We start from the raw sequence: 7,696 nt of genomic DNA on the forward strand, positions 1-7,696 counted from the left end.
GTTTTGAGCTCATTTTCAAGTTTTATTCGGCCCGATATTGCACGGGGTCACCTATTTCTGGGTCAGTCTTTAATTTTTGTCCCTCAAATTGTTGGTCTTTAATTTTTTTTCCACTAAGATTCTGGGTTTGAATCCCAATAGAGTATAAAAAAAAAATCGCAAGACAGAATTTCGTAGCAAATTATGCCTATTGGGCAGACGTTCTGCCCTAAGGCCTAACTTCTTTAGAAACCCAACAGAGTAAAAAAAAAAAAAATCGTAAGACAAGATTTCATAGCAAACTATGCCTATTCGGGGTAAAGTTATACCTTAAGGCATAGTTTCTAATAAGGGGTGTCAATGGTACGGTTCGGACGATTATTTTATAAAATTTATATCATACCAATTTTTTGGCTATTTCATTTTGTAGAACCAAAATTAGACTTTTCAAAATCGTCCTATCATCTCGGTTTCTCTTCGGTATCGGTACGATTTGGTAAATTTTCGGTATTTTTTCAAAAAAGAATATCATGTTATAGTCACTAGTAAAAGTTAAGACACGATATCATGCATACTTCTATAGGACTTTGGCAAAAACTCTCTAGACATTTTTACCATTTAAAGGGTGATGAATCAAGAAAAAATGAAAGACGGTAAGAATATAGATTGATCCCACAATTTTACGGTAGCGTAAAGCAATATTAAGCAAAGACAAACAAATATAATTTAGATCACACGAGGCGACAAAAATCAATCAAGATGGGATTCAGTAACTGAGTCTACTAAGATTAAGTATCCAATAAGAGAAATTTAAAATCACACGAGTGAAAAGATATCTAATACTTTGTAACTTTCTATCCAAGATCGTTGGAATACCTTGTAGCTTACTAGCTAGTTACTACTTGAGATGCTAGAACTAATTTAATTTCAATAGAAGTAGTATAATAGGTTTTAGAGGTGTTAATTATGTTCCCGGCTTGTAATCATTTTCATCATCCCGATCCCAAGGCAAAATTTTAATATTTTATTATATTTAAATTTATTATATAAGATATAATTTACACATATAAATTTAGTACGGTTCGGTATTTTTTATAAGATATAATTTACACATATAAATTTAGTATGGTTAGGTATTTTTTCGGTTTATTTTTATAACATTAAAAACCTACCTAATTATTCGGTACGGTTTTAAGTTATATAAAATTCGTGATTTTATTAAAAGAAACCTAAAAATCGATTTGGTATGGTACGGTTCGGTCGGTTAAGTTGGTTTTTTGAAAATCATTGACACCCCTAGTTTTTATATAGAAGTTATGCCTTGAGGCATAGTTTCTATACAGAAAATAGGCCTTAAGGCATAACTTTTGCCCGAATTGGCATAATTTTCTACGAAATTCTTGTCACGCCCCAAACCCGACCCAGGACGTAACAGGCATCTGATGCTTTGAACAACACCAAAAGCACCTTATAAATCATTAAACGCCAAGTCCCTTTCTAGAAGTCTATCATTAATTAATTAGACAAGTTATGAATAACAAAGTAAAGATCATGATCACAATTTATGAAATGAAACCAGCCGATGCCTATAATAAATAAGTTGTCAAAACTTAGTAGTGTCCCAAGAACGAAGGTGTGGGCTCACCAAAAGTCTGGAAGTAGCAAGCACTCCTAGTCCGCACGCGTATCATGAACTTTCTCCTGAACGTTACTTAACACATCATCAAAAACAACAATGGTATGCCTAAGTATTGGGTACTCAGTGAGTGTCTCTGGGACAATAGTTAAGAAAAAAATAATACTCCCTTTGTTTCAATTTATGTGAACCTATTACTATTTGGGGAGTCTACAAGGTGGTTGTTTGACCACGTTTTCCTTACCTTTTCCTAAATTATTTGAATTTTAAATTATCATGACTTATAGCATTTTCTAAATATTTAAATTTTATTTTTACAAACTTAAAAAATCTATATCAAAATTTACGGTCAAAGTTATGAAGTTTGACCCTCGTACTCCGAAAAGGTTCACAAAAATTGAAATGGAAGGAGTATAATATAAAGCAGTAACACAATGTAAATAAAGCAGTTTTGAAATCCAGAGATAAAACAAGTCCCCAAACTTAGCGAAATGACCAGTGAAAATCATTATGGGGGAATTTTGATCACTTTCAATATGTTATGCCATTTATCAGAATTACATCTTCCATTTATGAACTCAAGATCATCATCATGTCACTCACGAACAATCACAATCATGTCAATACAGGCCAAGTCGATAAAACGAAGGGATGACCACTTAAGGTTCCCACAAAACCGCATAGAAGCACCACATCGGGGTTATGAACCCTTGATGGCCACTCTTCCTCCCGAGTAGCTAGGATAAACACAAACAATAGAAGTCATGGCAAAATAGTCGAATCACAATCATATCATAGGAGCCAAATCTCTCATTATGGATTATGTCCATCATCCTATTAGTAGGGGTACATCAAATCATTAACGGGTTTAGAACCAAGTTCAAGTCATTAAATACGTTTCAATTTCAACACAGTCCGTTCATAGAGCAATACACATGGATTATCCAAGCCTTCCGAAATCAAGTTTGAGCATCCCTTATGGGGTAATTAATGTTCAAAGATCACAGGTTTATATTTCAATTTCAATCATCCTTTGATAAGGAAAAATCATGTTACACCTCGAAAAAAATTAGCGCCGTGTGCGTTGTAAGTAAACTAACATAATCCCGGAGAGGTCGTGGAACCCTTATAAGGTTAAGGAATACTTTTAACAAGTACTAACAAAGTGTCTAAAGGTTTCGGGATCAAGCGAATCGAAGAAATTAAGTTTGTTGAAATTTTGAAAAACTTGGCAGAATTTTAGACAGGAAATTCTAGTCCAACGTGAGGGAGGCTTATCTCCTAGAATATGAGGAGTTATGGAATGTATAACCTATGTAAATTGAAGTTCATTGAGTCTAGTTTCCAATGAAATAAACCGTTCGTCGATACGACATCGGAGTAGAAATTTATGGGCGTTTCAAGATAGGCTGCCTGATGGCTTTTCCACGGGCCTAATTGGAAAGTCGGTTCCACTTTCAAAGGGTATAAATACCCCCATTCCCCTCGTTTTATCATCATTCTACACTCCCTTGAGCTCTATAAACATCAATAAACATCCCTGATGTGCCGCGGATTTGTGGCACATTCGACGCCTTTTACTATGAATTTTGGTTGTTTTCAAGTAAGTCTGGTTCTCGTTAATATGTTTTGTTGTGTTTTAGGAAAACAATGACCCAAAAGAAAAAAGAAAAAAGCAAAGAGCAAAGGAAAATTGGCCAGAAATGAAGAATCGACGTTCCGTCGATCAGTCGACGAACCGTCCTTTGGACCGTCGATAAGCTCGATTTTCCAGTGATGACAAAGTTGAAGACGACAAAGGACGGAGGCATCGACGAAGTGTCGAGCTGATCGACACTTCGTCGTTTGTGTCGTCAAGCAGGATCTCTCTGGATCGACGCTTCGTCGTTTGTGTCTTCAAGCAGGATCTCTCAACCAGAAGAGAGAAAGACGGAATACTCGACGGACCGTCGAACTGGTCGACGGCATCGTCGAATGGAACACATTGCTGAAGGTATAAAGGACGGAGAAATCGATGGAACGTCGAACGATCAACGGTCCGTCGATCTTGCTATCGGGGGCAATTTTGTCAGTAGCTGATGTGCGTTTTTTGGAGCCTATTTAAAGAACATTTTAGGTTATTTTTTAGAGCGGATTTTTATTGTAACCACGTGAACAAAGTTCCATTGGTGGGTGAGCATTTAATACTCCCCTTTTGGAGCTTAGTGAAGACAACACGATTCCATTATCCATCATCTTTATTACACTTTGTAAGCTTTATGTCTTATTTATTGCTTACTACTTTTGAGACCATAATGTGTGAGTAGTTTCTTTAATCAAAGTTGTGGACCCAAAATGATGGGTGTTATGTAATGGGTGTCTAACATTGTATATATATAATGGGTTGTGATATGTTTTATTATTTCTCATATTCATTGTTCATTAGTGGTTGCAAACACTTATTCATGCACAAACCCTAGTTTATTTGGAAAGACAAACTAGGGTGTGATTCGAAATAATATAACAAGGACTCGAGGGGCTAACCCTCATTTAATGGACTCGCTTAGGGATAAGATGAGTTCTACTTGACATATTTAATCAATCTTATTTACAACTTTTCTGCATTTGGGAAAATCATGAAAAGAAATACTTTCTAACTATTGGAAAATATTAGAAAGTGCATTAGAGATTAAGTGCATACATAACTCCGACCCATTAGAAATATATCATATTTACACCCATAGCATAACATCTAATCATCGCGGGGACTCAACTTTGGTTCTCCAAATCCAAACAAATTCCAAACACTTCAAAATAGCGGATACAAACCAAATCTCTTTTCAAAACATTCGGAATAGGATTAAAGCCTTTAAAGACTAGTATCGCATACAATTAGTATCCTTTTCTCTCCATATTCCCTGTGGGATTCTACCCCAACTTTGTTTGGGTTACTATATTTGACAACGTCCGCTTTACGCCATTAATAGGTGTAATTTAAGCGTATCAAATTTTGGCGCCGTTGTCGGGGAATACGGTTTAGAAATTACTGATTGTTGTGTACTCTTCTTTAAAACTTTTTCTATTCCATCACACCTTGTTTTTTGTTGTGGTGAACCAGGTGAACATGGCAGGAAGACAGAATCGGAATCAAGGAAACCAAGGTGGACTCCAAGTGAACCCACCTGCACTAGAAGAGGATGAGGATAAAAATATATTTGCGAAATTCATCAATGAAGCTGATTATGCTTCTGCTGTGGTTCCCTTTAGAACTGGAAATGCTACTTTCAAAATTGATAGTTCTATCTATCAGCTGCTAAAACTCGAAGGTTATTTCCGAAATTCTTCGGAGGATTGTCCACTTCGACATTTGAAGAACTTCTTGCATGTGTGTGCTCAACAATCCCAAGGTGTTGTTTCTGCTGATGCACTTCGGTTACGGGTCTTTAAATATTCCTTGGCTGGCCAAGCAAGGGAATGGTATGAAAAGCTCCCCAGCAATTCTATTCATACCTGGAGCGAGTTAGCCGATACATTTTTGAAGAAATGGTTCCCACCAAGCAAAAAGGCTGAGCTTCGGGATAAGATCTTTGAGTTCAAACAACTTCCGGGGGAACAATTATATTCAGCATGGGAGCGTTTCAAGTACTATCTAGCTCAATCTCCAACTCATGGGTTTCCGGATGCTATTCTCACAGAGAAGTTCTACAAGGGGTTAGATACAATAAATCAAATTGCTGTCAACACTGCAGCTGGGGGATGCTTCATGGACAAATCATTTGTCAGCATCACCAGGTTGCTCGATAAGCTCACCACCCAAAATCAAGCTTGGCACTCAAGTCATAGTGAATCCTGTCATATGGTAGTCCCTCTGCTACCGCGGTGGCCAAAGAAAATCATGAGCGAGATCATGCTTTTGCTCAATTGCAAACCACCGTGGATTTGTTGTCAAAGAGGCTTACGGAGAAAGAAGCTAAAAGTGTGAATGTTATCGAAGGGATGTACCAAGTCTCGGAAGAAGCTTATCTAGAGGGGCAGCCACAACGTGAGGATGCTAATTATATCGATCACTCTCAAGGGGGTTATCAAAAGCAATGGATACCCCAACAACAAAGCAATCAATATGGCCGAAATGAATATGGTGGTTCGGACAGGAAGGATTACAACAACAACAATTATGGTAATCAGAATTCCAATGCCTATGTTCCACCAAAGGGCCGTACGTCTAACTATCAAAATTGGCGAGAAGGTCCTTCCAATGATCAAGGGACTTCTCGAATGGAATCTATGCTTGAAAAGATACTGGATAACCAGCATAAGAGTGACAAGAAGATGGAGAATTTGACCGAAGTGGTAGGCTCTCATACTGCTTCGATTCATAAACTTGAGTCACAAATGCGAGATCTTTCTCGTGAGCAACATCCACCACAAAGAGGGGGCCTTCCTAGCGACACGATTCCGAACCCAAGGGGTAGTGGAGGCGATCACATTGCCTCATACAAAGCTATTTCTACTAGAAGTGGAAAGATCCTTAATGCGGTAAATCAGAGAGTGGTTGAACCTATCATTGTCGAGCCGATTGTTGATGAGGTTGAAGAAGAAATAGAGACACCGATTAAAGTGCCCATTATTGTTGAGAAAGAGAAGGAAGTACACCCTAGTGTTCTAAAGGGTGACGAGGAGCCAAGTGTTGAAGAAGCTACCGGTGGTAGCACCCAAAAGAGCAAGGTCACGGGGGCAATTAAACCCTAGACTCAAACATATAAGTCTCCTCCCCCGTTCCCACAAAGATTGATGAAAAGAACGGAGGATGCCAAGTGCCAACGTTTCTACGACCAATTAAAAGGGTTGTCAATGAATATCCCACTTCTTGATGCATTCCAAGAAATGCCGGGATTTGCTAAATACTTGAAAGATTTGTTAACAAAGAAAAGGCCAATCAAGCATGATACGGTGGGAGTCACTCACCGTGTGAACGCTATTATTACGTCACTAAAGGTTGAAAAGAAGGGAGATCCCGGGGCTTTCACTATCCCTTGCACCATCGGTCATCATGATTTTGCTCGTGCTTTATGTGACAGTGGGGCTAGTATTAATTTGATGCCACTAGCCATATATAAACAAGCCGGTTTGGGAACACCTAGACCAACGAGCATGCGTCTCCAAATGGGCGATAGAGCCATCAAAAGACCGGTAGGGGTTTGATACGCTCAAATTACACCTATTAATGGTATAACGTGGACGTTGTCAAATATAGTAACCCAACAAGGTTGGGGTTGAATTCCACAGAGAACAATATGTAGGCAATTTAAGCAGATTAGGAATTATCACTAACAATAGCTAGACCGAACACATCAATGGTGGTTTTTGATAAGGTTTTGATAAAATACGAAAATATAAATTCTAATCTAGAAAACAAGTAAATTGATCAATGGCCACAAGAATGGAATAAAGGAAACTACTTCTCAAGTAACGATCAAATATATTTCACGAATTATAAATAATAGCAAGTTTATTTTATTTAGCCTCGGATAATGACTCTAAATTAACTTCTCCCGAAGATTAACTAGACTACCCAATTGAAGATCCCTCAAGCAATTAGGAGCATTAAGAACACCGAATATGACTACAAGTGGTATCGCCTATTCCTAGGTCAATTTCCATTAGATGAGGGTTAATGCCCCAAATTCATGTTAATTATTCTATCCCAACCTCGTTCTTCCTCTTCCGAGTTTCAAACAAAGTAAATGGGCAAGTCCTAGGGTTAGCTACTCCCTTGAGAAACGTTGAAGAACAAGAATAATTAAAATAACAATAACTTACTTGATTAAAAATAATGTCGATCAATAAATAAGCACAACAAGAGTATCAATCTTAATTGTCACCAAGAAATTCCCATAAACAAGGATTAAATAAAAGAAAGAATATTTACGTAGGAACCCTAGCCTCCAAACTTGTGTTTTATGCCAAAGATAATTAAGAATTATGGCTTATGAAATATTTATATGTGTAGAAAAAAAAAACCCAAATAAAATAACAAAATCCAAAACAAAATTGGAGAATTTTTAAGTCCGAAAATATCCTTCTACGCATCCACTGTGCACG

At 37.5% G+C, this 7,696-nt stretch overlaps 1 non-coding gene across 1 annotated transcript; it reads right to left on the reverse strand.

Moving 5' to 3' along the window:
- Positions 1 to 5,163: 5,163 nt before the first annotated feature.
- On the reverse strand, positions 5,164 to 5,269 carry LOC132616343 (small nucleolar RNA R71). Its single transcript, XR_009573131.1, has one exon. It is a non-coding gene; the product is annotated as a small nucleolar RNA R71 (small nucleolar RNA).
- Positions 5,270 to 7,696: the final 2,427 nt, after the last annotated feature.

The sequence above is a fragment of the Lycium barbarum genome, chromosome 10 (genome assembly GCF_019175385.1).
Source record: "Lycium barbarum isolate Lr01 chromosome 10, ASM1917538v2, whole genome shotgun sequence".
Taxonomy (NCBI): Eukaryota; Viridiplantae; Streptophyta; class Magnoliopsida; order Solanales; family Solanaceae; genus Lycium; species Lycium barbarum.